Raw genomic sequence first — 16,145 nt, forward strand, 5'->3', positions numbered from 1 at the left:
TATCATCATCTGGATGGCGTAGACTGATCTTGCCTAGCGAGGCATACATCTTAAAAACACACTCTAAAGCATAAAAATAATAATATTGAGTCCTGAAAAAACAAATTGTTCGTTTAAGTCCGGGCCTTGATAATATTGAGTTCAGAAAAAACAAATTGTTCGTTTAAGACCGGGCCTTGCCTGAAGTCTTAATTCCTCGGTGGTTAAATGTTCTAGGATTATTATGCCTAGATACACGAACTGTTGGTCAGTGGTCAGGGAAAAACCCGTCAAAACGCTGGCTTGATGATTCTTTATCTTTGTTAGCTGTTTATGGTGGTGCCGGCACTTTTTTCTTGCGATGATGCTGCTTTGTATTCTCCTTGGTAGACTGTATAAGCTGCCCCTAAGTTTGGAGAGACTTAAACATTTCATTAATAAAAGCACAAGGAGAGCGCTTTTAACCACTATAATTTAGTATCAGCACAATTTTTTTTTGTTTTTCACCACTATCTTGGCATCCGCATATAAAATAAATACAAAAATACCTTACTCACCAACTACAAAAGAAAGAAATTAACGGTGCATAGGGAAATTTCGTAAGAGAACACTGATAAGTGACAAGAGGTTGTCACTAAAAGTCCCTAAAGCTTGCACTCATTGTAAACTGTAAAATATACATAAAGTACCAGTTAAATAACTAATACCACTAATATCAAATTTATTACAGACCAAATGGGAAATATCCACATAAACTTAACTATAACACAACTAAAACGTATACAACTTTTTTACAAGCTAAAAACTGGCGAAATGCACAAAATGACAACTAATAAATTATAAATAAAAGAGTCCCCATGTGAACGAAACGGACAGTATACGGTAAACAAAAATGCTAATATGAACACGAGTGTAAAGCCCTATCAGAACATGAGGGGCCAGTGTCCATAATATACTAATAATGCTAATTAGCTTCAGCACACAACACTGCAGAGTAGCAGCTTATCACATTAATACTTAGTTCCGAAACAGAATAAAGCTATCCAATAGTTATGCTGGAAAATGTAAAGAGGAGGGGTATAAATAACAAAACAACACACATAAGGTAATGTTGCAATGAACAAAATAGGCAGAGTCCGCATATAGACAGATGTGTTATGGAAAATCATATAAATTATCCTCTCTTTTGTTCATAGGCAAATCCTATGACATGTGAACAATATACGACATAAAGAATGATGGTATTTAAAACATCAGCAGCTTGAGATTTAAATATATATATATCATGAATTTGACAATAGCTACTGCTTTAAAAAATAAAATCTGGATAGCCTACAGTTGCATTCTTTAAAATGAGAGGCTATAGATCAGGGTTCAAATTAAGACACCTTTTGGAGGGAAAGGAGAGGTAATGGTTAAAAGTTATTAAAATACATCACATATGCAGTTAACTTTATAGGAAAAATTATTTCATATCTGATTTTATGCTTACTCGTTTATATCGTACGCTTTGTGAAGTACTGAGTATACTTTTGACACTATTCAAATACGGAAATACATATTAAATATTATTGTATTGTTAATGAAACAATTATAACAAATAGAATTTAAAAAAATCTCCTAATTAGAACAAATAGAATTGAAATGTGTTTACTGGTTTCTGCGTAGAGGTAATTTGGATACTGCATGTGGGGATTATAACTCCTTTATTTATTCATTTATTTATATTTATTATTGTTTATTCGAGCATTTGCCCGGTCTCGGCCGCGACAGTAACCGGGCGCGCGCCGGGATGTGCCGGGCGCGCGCCGAAGCCTCGGAGGAGCGGTCCTCCGATCGGGGCTTCCCCTCTCCGGGTCCCCCGGAACCCCACACCACCGTCCCCCACATCGCGGGACACCAGGGCTCCCTCGGGGAGCCATGTGCACGCGTGCAGGGGGCGCAGGCACCCGATGACGCGTGACCGCGCATCGGTGATGCGCGGCACGCCGAGGGGCTGCGGCTCGCAAGCCGGGACATATCCCGGCTTGCGGAATGAGCCGCAGTCAAATAAAATGTGCCGCCTCTGTATGCAGTTAACTTTATAGGAAAAATTATTTCATATCTGATTTTATGCTTACTCGTTTATATTGTACGCTTTGTGAAGTACTGAGTATACTTTTGACACTATTCAAATACGGAAAAACATATTAAATATTATTGTATTGTTAATGAAACAATTATAACAAATAGAATTAAAAAAAATCTCCTAATTAGAACAAATAGAATTGAAATGTGTTTACTGGTTTCTGCGTAGAGGTAATTTGGATACAGCATGTGGGGATTATAACCCCTTCTTGTAATAATTCCTACATAATAGGGGCTATGCCATTTAAAGCATTTCTGCTGAGTGGGTATTGGCCAATAAACTTAGTCCAAAAAATAAATACATTACAGAATCATTCTCTTTCCCCATACTATAACTAAGCTGCTTTTAAACATTTTTTTTTTCTCTCTCAGCTTCTAGTTAACTTTTCATGCCTGGAACTTGGTCTTTGTACATTCCTTAAGCTGGAGGAGGGGGGCCAGCCCGCTTGGCTGCTTTTAACCTTCCCTCTTTTAAATGACTGCTGTTCAAAAAATCAGACGAGCAGTGTATTTAAGAAAACAAACCGTTAGTTTCCTATTATAAGTTTGAACAGAGAAACCTTGATAACTAAAAGACAAAAACAAAACCATCTCTGCAACCTTTCCTATAAAACAAAAATCTTAATGTTTTATTTACTACAGTATATATTTCTAATTCCTTATCTTTCTTACACACACACACACACACACACACACACACACACACACACACACACACACACACACACACACACACACACACACACACACACACACACACACACACACACACACACACACACACACACACACACACACACGTTCTCTGAGTTTATCTTCCATCAACATTCATTCTCCTTTCTACAAAACTCCAACATGATCTTAATCTCGTGGGCCAGAGTAAAACTTAATAAAGCTTCCTTACTCCATACTCTTTCTTTTGTTTAAATAAAAAATAAACATTTACTTTTTAAAACTTTGCATTCTAGATATACCTTGCTTTTAGTCCTGACTCCTCTAAATCAGCACATAAAATTTAAATTTAAAACTTCATTTAAATATTGTAACAAAGTATCTCCTACGCCCAGGAACAAAAATGTTCTACGGTAAAAAATACAAATTCATACTGGAGTCAGGGAATTGGAACTGCCAAATTTTCATTCTCTTTTAAAATATTACACTAACAGACTTTAACATACAATACTTCCTTTATTTTAAATGCTACTGTCATGCCTTGTAAATGGCAGCAGGCTTAATACACTTTGACAAAAGGGTTTAAACTTAAATGACCCTTTTACAAAAGATTATTTGTTATTTTTATGATTAGTACAACAAGTGACAATGTGAAGCGCTATGTACACTAATGGCGCTATATGAATAAAGACATTCATACATACATACATACATACATTAACTATCAGAGTGACACACAAACACTTCACTCCATGACATGTATATTATTATGCAATCAAACTAGTTTCTATGAGCTTTCTAAGATAAAAACAAAAAACATTTAAAGAGGATGTCCCCTTCTTTTTCCATGCAGTATTAATGCATTCAGTCCTAAAAAACTACTTTAACATTCTTAAATTCAAGCCATTTCTTCCTAAGTAAATAATTAACTTCCATGTCTCACAGACATGCAACTCCTGTGCCTCACAGGCATGCAACTCCTGTGCCTCACAAACATGCAACTCCTGTGCCTCACATACATGCAACTCCTTTTCAGTGAAAAGGGTGAGGAAAGGGAGATGAGGAAAAGGGGATTAGAAAAAGGGGGGTCCACTAATGCTGCGGTTATTTTTAAAACAGAGCCTGATATGTTTCACAATCCTTCTTATTTTATATACAGTATTCTGCGTCACTAAATATCCATTTTTAAAACATTTTATTGCCATAAAGTCCACACATAATTCTAAGTGACGTACCCTGCGCCGGCGACTGAGAATGTAGGTTCCCCATAATTCTCCTGTATTACACAATCAATGCCAGTCGATCGTGTACCAATAAGGTGCCCACTACTTGGTAGAATATAGAGCTAAGGAGCAGTGGTATTAAAAAATAAAATAGTCACCTGTTGCTCCTTAACAAAATCTTCTCTTCCAAGTTTTTTGAGACTTACCACCTTAATAACTGCAGTATTATACCTTCTGAGCCCTGAATTGGCCTGCCATTTAGCATAAGGTATAATCTGACCTATCCCCGATCAACGCCAGTCGATCGTGTACTAATAAGGTGCCCCAACCCTTGGAATAATATAAGTAGAATATAGAGTTAAGGACCAGTGGCCTTAAAAATAGTTACCTGCTGTTCCTTAACAATAGTTCTCTCCCCAAGTTCTAGGAGACGTAACACCTTATTAATTATTATACCTTCTGGGCCCTTACTTGGCCCTGCCATTTAGCGGCACACGGTATAACCTGAATTTATGGCGATAATACAAAAACAACAATAACAATACCTGATCAGTATAATATTGATAAACTCACGTGATACAGGGTGTCCCGTCACTCAGGTAGGTTGCCCATAAAGAACAAACTGTCTACAGATTACTCAAACAATTAATCTAACGGCTTTTTTTGTTAAAAAGGATAAAGCCATACCTTATTCCAAGTGTGCACGTTTGAGTAATGTAGGCAGCTGCTCCGTCTGGGCTTTCCTGGTCCCGAGATGTTGGGTCCCTATTCGGGCGCCACCTGTCAAAGCGTAGAAATAAAATCAATGAGTAAAGGGTTCAAAAAAGTAACAACATGAGTTTATCTGTACTAAGGCACAATTGAGAGAAAAGAATTCCAACAAGGAACTCAGGCCTCTGAAGACATATTGCTTAGTATCACATTTTATACATTTCAAAATGAGTAATACACCCCTTAAGGGGGCTGGCTTAGAGATAAATGATAATATGATGACATGCAAAAATACATATTGGTTGATACCTAAATATGCTGCATACGCTATATTCTTATCGATAATTTACCATAATGTGGGCCTCTTAACCTTGTGACATAAGGGAGTTACTGTGTCCAGCCCTGTATGTATGCTGAAGCTGTTGGATAAGAGAACCTACTGTAAGGTCAGCAGAATTATCTAAGGCAGGAAAAACTGCTTACGAGTGTAATTTCAATTCTTGCACGCCTCGTAGGAATTACACAAGGGCGAGTTACATCTAGGAGCGATACTCTGCAGAATCAAACATTCACAGTTCATTCACGAATGAAACAAATTGGCATACATATAAGCATACGGTTAGGCCAAAATGGAGGTGATGATAGCCACACACATTATCTCAATCTTCACAGTCTCTTTCGTTATATTCTTAGCGGGACTTGTTAATGTGCAGAATATTAATCTGAACAAAACCTTTCTGGAAATTACAATTATTTTTTGCTATTTTTTGCGTGGGAACTTTACCATGTTACTGACAAACCCTTTTTGTGTTTTCTGAACCTCCCGTCACTTTTCTGTGAAGCTGGAAACACATTTTATTCTTACTGTAAATTCAGGAAAATAACTGATACGGCCCAAATAAAGGTTCGGTGCCAGAGATGTAATCTGAGAGATCCCAACCAGAACATCTAGAATAAACCCAGAAAGGAGACACCAGGACATTTGCATGTGCTTTGCACACACGTTTTTTTTATCCCGGCTCTGCCCATGTGCCAGTCAGATACCGAGGCATCAGGTGTAACGCTCATACATCAGAGAGGAAGAGCAGTAACACACGCAGAAGAGCAATATGCTGAATTGGGTTGATATATTGGTGGTAACCATCAGTATAATTCCCTGCATAGCAGGCACCATCTTCAACTCGTGTATCATGGCTGTGACCTACAGAAACTGGAGAAATGATATCAGCCTGAATCTGTGTGATCTAATCCTACTTAGTATGGGACTGTCTAATTTAGCCCTGCTTTGTATACTGAATGCAGAGTTTTTTCCTTTACCTGGTCCCATCTCACCTCCGGTTCTACAGAGAGATCAACTCAGCTTTGATTTTTCTTGAGATAGTCATAATTTATTTAAACATCTGGCTCACTGGCTGGCTCTGTGTCTACTACTGCATCAAAATTGCCAACTTCATGCATCGTCTCTTCCTCCGAGTGAAGCTATGGGTTTCTTCTGTGTTGCAGAAGCTGCTGCTGATGTCAGCCGTGGGATCCTTTATTATAAGTGTCCCATCGCTGTGGACTTGTCGGCAAATAGATCCCCAGGAAAACAGCACTCACAGTCTCATAGCCAACTGCAGTGCGGTCAGTGAAACATCTGCTGTTTATATCTCTAATATAGTCATTGCGGCCGTGCTAGGATGCTGTTTGCCCTTCCTGCTATCTCTCATTTCTATTGGGCTCACACTGACTTCTCTCTGAGGACACGTCTGGAGGATGAAGCAGAAGACATCAGACTTCAGCATTCCCCAGTTACAGGTTCATTCCAGAGCAGTCAGGACCATGATACTACTTGTTGTCCTCTCCATGGCTGTCTGCATAACACAGCTATGACCCCCTGCTACATCCTCAAAGTAGAGAATTTATTTTAAGGGCCATTGACTTCATATTGAAGCACAATTATTTCATGTTTCTCTAAGACTTCTACATACAGGTTTGCGGAACAGCAATGGGTACTCGTTTTGCCCCAAGTTTCGCGAACCTGTATGTGGGGGACTGGGAGAGCAACTGTACTTGGGCCAACAACCCTTTTTCGAGCAACATCATTAAGTGGCGGCGCTACATTGATGACGTCCTGGTGGTGTGGGATGGAGATTTAGAGTCAGTCAATCATTTTATGTCTTTTATTAATGAAAATAATTACAATCTGATTTTTACACATCAAACAGACAAAGAAGTGATGAACTATTTAGATCTTAGACTGACTTCTACTTGTGATGGAACAGTAATATCAGAAACTTTTTTCAAAGAAGTGGACACTAATAACTTGCTAATGGCAACGAGCAATCATAAAGACACCTGGATTAAAAATATCCCAGCAGGTCAGTTCATGAGGTTGAAAAGAAAGTGTACGAATAACGAAACCTTTCTGAAGCAAGCAGATAGACTTTTAATTCGCTTTATTGAAAGGGGTTACAAACCTGATCACCTCAATAAGGAATTAGAAAGAGTCCATCTTATGGACCGTGATGAACTGTTAATGCAAAGAAGTAAAAAATCCAGAAATCTGAACCCTGCTAAAATAGATGTGGCATTTGTGACTAATTTCAACACAGCTCATAAGAGTATAGAGAAAGTAGTCAGCAAACATTGGGCAATCTTAGAGAATGATCCGGTTCTGTGTGAGCATTTGTTCAAAAGACCTAGATTCATTTATAGGAAAGCAACCAATCTAAAAGACTTTTTATCTCCAAGCGACATTGGACAATTGACATGTAAACAAACAGAAAAGAGTTGGTTAGGGACAAAACCAGTAGGAAATTGTGCTAAGTGTTCAATTTGCAAATATATGCATCCTAACCGCAAAACCTTCACCTCTAAAAAAAACAAAGAAACTTTTATGGTAGATGATTTTATTACGTGCGATTCAACCTACATAGTGTATTTACTGGAGTGCGCCTGTGGGTTACACTATGTGGGCAGAACAAAACGCAACTTGAAAATTAGGATACAAGAACACATACGCAATATCAAAAATGGCTTTGAGAAGCACAGTGTTTCCAGACATTTCCTGATTAAACATCAAAAAGACCCTTCCTCTCTGACATTTATGGGAATTAAGCATGTGCCAAATGATAGAAGGGGGGGGGGGGGGATAGATTGAAAGCTCTATCCGCTCAGGAATCTTTCTGGATCCACAAACTAGACTGTATGTTTCCTAAGGGACTGAATGAAGACCTTGATGTATGGGCTTTTTATTAATAAGACAGTAAAGGGTTAATTAATATCCTCCTCTGTGCAAGTATAGAGTCTTATGATTCAGTACTTGAATGACCCACCAGTTTTTCATTGAACAAGCATTGCTAGCAATATTTAGTAATATTGAGCAACAGTATATCACTAAATTTTAGTACATTTTTAAGATGTAATAAAGTATTTTATGTGTATTTTAATTTTTCTTTTCCTCCCTTTTTCTCTTTTACAGAGTGAATTTTGTATAGTAAAAATTTGTTTTAAATATGTTATTTATAATGCGAATCCAATGTCCCGCCCACTAATGCTGATTTATGTAATTTGATTGGCCTGGACTTTAAGTGACAGACCAATAACAGCAGTATGGTGTATATTTAATACCCTGGGGTTGGCACATTGAATTTATCCCTGATGAAGAGGCTGTATTGAGCTTCGAAACACGTTGGATTATATATATATACTTTTTATCTATGTGTGGTACCTTTTAATAGTTCCATTTTGCCCTATTGTAAGTTCGGGACATTATTGAGCAAGCCCTGTGTGTTCGTGCAACTCCGGGTTCTTCAGTTTGGGCCCGCCTTGTGTTCAGCAGCGTCCCTGTGAGTGACGTCATCATTGCGCACCCAGGAGGACTGTGTACCGAGTGCTGCTGGAGCTGACTGCGTTCGTGGCAATTGCTCCGTGTACACCCGTGATCGGGACTTTAACCACGTGGTGCTGAGCGTGAGCAGTAAAGCAAGACGATCCGAGCTGATTCCTTCCTCCAAGAAACAGATGATTCAGCTGCAGGGTGAGGATATCGTGCCAGATGCAGAACAACTCTGAGCCCCAGCAGGAATCCAGTTACCAGAGTGACTACCTCCAAGTCTCCCGCGTTGCTGTGTGGTAACATCACGTGTTGTTACACGTATATGCTTATTGTCAATTTCCTAATGTACGCAGAATACTTACCAATTTTACCTAAACACTGTTTTTGATATACTTCACGATTTGTGTTTGGCGCTTTTTTTCTTGTCTTTATAACACAGCTATACCTCCTCTTCTTTCCCGATGATCCGGAAAACATTTTGATAACAATCTGTTGGTACGTTACCATGTCCTACCCCACAGCACAAGCCTTCCTCCTAATCCAGGGGAACACCAAGTTAAGGAGAGTGTGTCAGGGGCTCCTACACTGCATTAACCCTTTGAGAGCCTCATGACACTGACCATGGACTTTTTTAGCTCATGTTCTAGAGGAGATCGGGTTCCGTGCTCATGTGGAGAGCAGCGCATGATCTTTCAATAAAGAAGTGTATCCCGTTTGTTGTGACAAGTGTATTTTGGGACTGAACACATTTTATGTAGCTGCTTTTGCGAGTCCTCTGGGAGTGGGATCCAGTCTCTGACCCCACGGTTCTGTCTGAATTTATTACTGTACTTTATTTAATACCTTGTGTAGCTGTCACATCCACATTAGTTTCTTCATCATGTAATGAGCCACTTACACTGCGGGTGTCTGTAACACAATAAATATACAACTGCTAGTAATAAATGTGCTCCCTTGTTTGTGTTTATAGACAGGTAATTGTACAGAGGGAAGTTACCGATGTAACAGCAGAACCAGAGCAGGAGATAATGTCTCTCACTCGCCCAGGACTGGGAGTGTATATAATATATCTAATTCCATACTGACAGGAAGGTGCTGTCTGTCACATGTTTGACACCCCTGAAGAAGTCCATGCTATCGGACGAAACGCGTAGGGTTTTCTTCTGTGTGCTCAGACTTTGTGAAGCAGTCAGCTCCCCTCCGCCGTGAGATCAGCTGCGCTGATTTTCTGTGCCTTCCCGCTTGTGCGTCCTGCATTGCTGCTTACTACCACGGAGCCTTAAGATCCTCCTCTACTGCTGGAATGCTAAGAGAGCCGGTCCGTGACGTCAGTCGCCGCTTGTATGCGGAAGAAGCAGATGTACAGCAGCTGACTGGAGCTTTCTTACTGCGTCTGAACCCAGAGTGGTTTAATTGCTTTTTTATTCCCTGGAGCATGTGAGTGTATTGGAGCCTCCTTGATCGAGTGTATTATTAATTAAATTGTGTTGCACTATATTCTTTCTTTTTTCTTTACATATGCTGCCTTATTTGAAGTGAGATTCCCAGTGATTGTTCCACCTTGGAGAGGAATACTGCGCTCTGTGTCCTCCCCCAGATGTCACATACAGCTCGTCACAGGAAATCTAAGGAACACACACACGGCACCCGAAATATGATGCAACGTGAGGCTCAGTTTAGATTTTTTTTTCACCTCCTTACACAATTGTCCAACGTTCTTAAATATGAGATGCACCGTCTGTGCGTGGGTCTCACTTCTCTTCCTGACCCCATAAAGTTCCACTTACACGACTTGCGCCCGTAATGTATAGGGTTTCTGTTTTAATTCTTTTTTTCTATCTATATATTTCTGAAACCGTTGTATGCGTGTCTGGTTGTCCTGTCCCTCAGGCCAATGAGATTGCTCCCTTGGCCCACCCGCCCCCGCACACCACTCATTGGCCTGAGGCGGAGTGACGGGCCAAAGGTCTCACACACACACACACACACTCTCTCTCTCTCTCTTTCCTAGTGGCCGTCACTCTCCCCCCTCAGGCACAAATACCACTCCCCCCCCCAAACCCAGATGCTCCGCAACATCCCCACCATGTTCGCCGCCCTGCACCGGCTCCCGGATGGAGGGGAAGCGCGGCGCGGCCCTCCTGGTAATCAGCAAACTCCAGCCTCCTCCCCCCTCGCTCCCAACATAGAACGGAGGGGAAGCACGGTGCGGCGCGTGCCTCCTGCACTCACCCTCACGTGCACCGGCTCCCGGGCAGAGGGGAAGCGCTGCGCGGGCCTCCTGCACTCACCCTCACGTGCACCGGCTTCCGGTCGGAGGGGAAGCGCGGCGCGGGTCTCCTGCACTCACCCTCACGTGCACCGGCTCCTATGCAGAGGGGAAGCGCGGCGCGGGCCTCCTGCACTCACCCTCACATGCACCGGCTCCCGGATGGAGGGGAAGCGCGGCGCGGCCCTTCTGCCCCAGCCGCAAACTCTAGCCTCCTCCACCCCTCGCTCCCAACAAGGAACGCAGGGGAAGCGCGGCGTGAGTCTCTTGCCGAACTCACCTCCTATCAGTGCCAGGAGGGGAACCGTCTGCTGCCAGGAACCACCACCCGGTCAAGGTAAGTCTCCCACCCACTGTCACCCAGTCAAAGTCAACCACACACCCACCCAGTCACTCACCCACACACCCAGTCACTCACCCACACACCCACCCAGTCACTCACCCACACACCCACTCAGTCACTCACCCACACACCCACTCACTAACCCAGACACCTACCCAGTCACCCAGTCAGTCACCCACCCAGTCACTCAGTCAGTCACCCACCCAGTCACTCACCCACACACCCAGTCAATCACCCACACACCCACCCAGTCACTCACCCACACACCCACTCAGTCACTCACCCACACACCCACTCACTCACTAACCCAGACACCTACCCAGTCACCTAGTCAGTTACCCACCCAGTCACTCAGTCAGTCATCCACCCACTCTGTCAGTCAGTCACCCACCCGGTCACTCAGTCAGTCACCCACCCGGTCACTCAGTCGTTCACCCACCCGGTCAGTCAGTCACCCACCCGGTCACTCATTCAGTCACCCACACAGTCACTCAGTCAGTCACCCACCCAGTCACCCACCCACCCAGTCAAGTGTCACCCACCCACCCAGTCTCCCACACACCCATCCACTCACCCACCCACCCACTTACCCACCCACTCGCCCACCCACTCACCCACCCATTCACACACCCAGTCACCCAAATTCACCCACCCACCCAGTCACCCAAATTCACCCACCCATTCACCCACCCAACGGATTCACCCACCCAGTCACCCACCCATTCACCAACCCAAGTCACCCATTCACCCACCCAGTCACCCACCCACCCAGTGAACACACCCAACTATTCACCCACCCATTCACCCATCCATTCACCCCACCCACCCATTCACCCACCCACAGTCACCCATTCACCCACCCACAGTCACCCATTCACCCACCCAGTCCGTCAGTCACCCAGTCAGTCACCCACCCAGTCAGTCAATCACCCACCCACCCACGCACCCACTCAGTCACCCACCCACCCAGTCAGTCAGTCACCCACCCTGTCAGACACCCACCCAGTCAGTCAGTCAGCCAGTCACCCACCCAGTCAGTCACCCAGTCAGTCACTCAGTCAGTCACCCAGTCAGTCACCCACCCAGTCAGTCAGTCAAAGGCAGTCACCCACCCAGTCAGTCACCCAAAAGTCAGTCACCCAGTCAGTCAGTCACCCACCCACCCAGTCAGTCAGTCAGTCACCAACCCAGTCAGTCACCCACCCAGTCAGTCAGTCACCCACCCACAAACCCACCCAGTCACCCACCCACCCAGTCGCCCACCCACCCAGTCAGTCACCCACCCAGTCAGTCACCCATAGTCAGTCACCCAGTCAGTCACCCACCCAGTCAGTCAGTCACCCACCCACCCAGTCAGTCACCCACCCACCCAGTCAGTCACCCATAGTCAGTCACCCAGTCAGTCACCCACCCAGTAAGTCAGTCACCCACCCAGTCAATCCCCATCCACCCAGTCAGTCAAAAGTCAGTCACCTACCCACCCAGTCAGTCAGTCAGTCAGTCACCCACCCACCCAGTCAGTCAAAAGTCAGTCACCTACCCAGTCAGTCAGTCATACCCTAGTCAGTCAGTCACCCACCCAGTCACTCAGTCAGTCACCCACCCAGTCACTCAGTCAGTCACCCACCCAGTCAGTCAGTCACCCACCCAACCAGTCAGTCAGTCACCCACCCAGTCAACCACCAACCCACCCAGTCACCCACCCAGTCAGTCACCCACCCATTCCATCACCAACCCAGTCACCCACCCATTCCGTCACCCACCCACCCAGTCAGTCAGTCACCGACCCCACCCACCCACTCACCGACCGACCCACTCACCGACCAACCAAAACCCACTCAGTCACTCACCGACCCACCCACTCACCGACCCACCCACTCACCAACCCACCCAACCCAGTCACCGAACCCAGAAAAAGTCACCCAGTCACCTACCCAGAAAAAGTCCCCATCACCGACCCACCCACCGACCCAAAAAAAGTCACCCAGTCACCGACCCACCCACCAACCCCAAAAAAGTCACCAAGTCACCGCACCCACCGACCCAAAGTCACCCAGTCACCGACCCACACACTCAGTCAAGTGTCACCCACCCACTCAGTCAAGTGTCACCCACCCACTCAGTCAAGTGTCACCCACCCACTCAGTCAAGTGCCACCCACCCACTCAGTCAAGTGTCACCCACCCACTCAGTCAAGTGTCACCCACCCACTCAGTCAAGTGTCACCCACCCACTCACTCAACCGCACACTCAGTCAACTCAGTCACCCACCTAGCTGTCAACCCTGTTGCCCGCCCCCCCAAAATTACATCCCGGGCAACGCCGGGTATATCAGCTAGTATTATATAAACTCTGATCCTATACTGGGCCTCATGCAAGAAAACTCTGATAGAAAAAATCACCACAATTTTTAAATCGCCATTTTTGATAGCATTTCTATCACGGTACGCAGAAAGGCCTGAATACCAGTGATAGCCACATTTTCTAAATTGGCGAGTAGCCAGCGACGATAGGATCTACCCTCTAAAAAGGGCTCACCCGGTGAGTTCTATCTGTTGCAGAGAGAGAGTCGTCTCTCCCTGCGCAAATCTCGCCGGGATAAAAATATTTTTAATTTAAATTATATAACTAGTGTACGTGAGCAGGGGGTCTCCGGAGCAGAACTGCATTGGTTTCAGGTCCAGGGACCCCTGCTTCCCAAGATACAGGTCTCGTTATTGGGTGGCGGTATCTCCTATGCAATGAAATGTACCGGTCACGTGACGCGAGACATTTCAATGCATTGGAGATACCGGCACCCAAGAATGGGGCCTGTATCTCGTTTAGCAGGGGGTCCCCGGACCTGAAACCGACGCGGTTCTGCTCCGGAGACCCCCTGCTCACGTACACTTGTCATAAAAATTTTAATAAAATCTGTAGTAAGCACCAATGTACAATCCACCTCCTGTGCCCTCAAGTATTTAATTGATTATTAGAGGTTTTATTTAGGTAATTGATTGGTTGGCTAGTGCTTGTAATTTGTGTTTATGGGTGTTTAGGGGCTTGTTGAATGTGTTTTATTCATGTGTATTTTGGACATTCCTGCTTTTGTATTACTGTATGGTGTTCATTGACTTCTATAATAGCGTATCATGCCCATATTATATGGGTATGATGTGCTACTATCGCAATCAATGGGTACAGGGTGGGTATAGTGGGTCCATGGTGGGTGGCAAGGCCTCCCGGGTGGGTAGTGGGGGAGGGTTGGTTAATCCCTTAATTACTTTAGTGATTATTAACCGCTAAGGTGATTAAGGGGCTAGGGGCCATTAGATTGTATGTTGTACTTATTCTATCTAGCAACGGAGGACATGGCCCTGCAGTATGCTGATGAGGACGCCTTCATCTTGGCAGGGTTAAGTAGAACGGTATTTATTTACTTTATTTATTCTGCCTGGCTAATGTTGTGTTTAATAATGGGCAAGTAGTCTATTATCCATATCTGGAAAATAGTTAATTTGCACATTACTGTACTGCATGTGTTTAGTGGGGGGGAGAGGTGAATTTATTGAAATGTAGGGCAAGTTTATTGTTTTTAAATACAGGAATGGTACTGCAGGCCAGCGGGGAACCACAGGGACAATCCGAGGACCCCAGACACCTTCAGGGACCATCCGAGGGCCCCCAGACACCCATGGGAACCACCCGAGGGCCCCCAAACACACGTGGGGATGATCTGGGGACCCCCAAACAACCACAGGGACTACACGGGGACACCAGACATCCATGGGAACCACCCGGGGTGCCCTTTGGGACCACGACACCCACGGGGACCACCCGGGGACACCTGACGGCCTGTGGTATTAATCATGTGTCTAAACAAATAAATAATGTTTTTATGTGGGGGCACAGGGGGTGGGTGGGCTATGTATTGGTGTTTATTACATATTGTAATGGTTATTGGGGGTCTAGGAGGTGGGAAGTAGGACTGTTGTGTGTATTTTGGTTTATTGTTGGTAGTGGGGGTGGGTGAAGGGGGTAGTAGCCCCAAGAATGTATGTTTAGGCCTACCGGGTGGATAGAGGGAGGGGTTAACCCCTTCATTACCTTAGTGGTATTAACCGCTAAAGTAATGAAGGGATTAAGTCCATCCGCAACTCCCTCGCAAGGCCAAAACTCCCACCAAGGGCCAAATACCATCTTCACCCACACTCGCAAGAAGCATGGCACTAGTGGTTAACCCCATCATTGCCTTAGCGGTTAGCCGCTACGGTTATGATGTTGCCTGTAAATGTATGTTTCATGCATCTGATTCATGCCGGGGGTCTCCGGTGCAGGTATTATTGGATATCAGCTCCGGAGTCTCCCGACATCAATCCGGTGCAGGAAAAATGCATTTTTTTTTCTAAGTGCCGTCTCAACGCTTATCGGCAGCTTCTCACCACCATTTTGCCAACTTTTTGTGGCGGGACGATTTGGAGAGGAAATCTCAATTCTAGAGCGGTGATTAGCTGTGATAAGCTTATCGGGGCGACTAGAATTGAGCGAGTTTTATAAACTGGCAATAAGCGGCTTATTGGCGCGCGTTTGCCGATTTTTTTTCCTGGCAAAACATAAATGGCGATTTTGCCTCTGATCGGTAACTTATCGGGGTTTACTGAATAGCAGTAGGATTTTTTGGTGATAAGCAGAGATAAGTGGCTTATCGTTGCTTATAGCATGAGGCCCACTCTGTGTGTTATTTTCTCACCTCTTTCTGTAACAAGCACTGTACGCCTAATGTTACAGTAAATATAAAATGTTACAAGTATTGTCTTTGGGAAATAATTGTACCTAGTAGCTTTTGGGGAGATTGCCCTAATTTTTGGACACGTTTGGCTAAACTGGGGTTTTATTCAATTAGTATTTTTTTCTGGTAGAAAGGGGGACGCTAGGAGTCCTGAGTTATAAATGATTTAATGCATCTTGGTGGTGGCAGTGTAATTGGTGTGTAGTGTGACCGTTTTGAGGGTGGGTGAGGGG

Source organism: Ascaphus truei, chromosome 11, assembly GCF_040206685.1.
Source record: "Ascaphus truei isolate aAscTru1 chromosome 11, aAscTru1.hap1, whole genome shotgun sequence".
In the NCBI taxonomy this organism is placed as follows: Eukaryota; Metazoa; Chordata; class Amphibia; order Anura; family Ascaphidae; genus Ascaphus; species Ascaphus truei.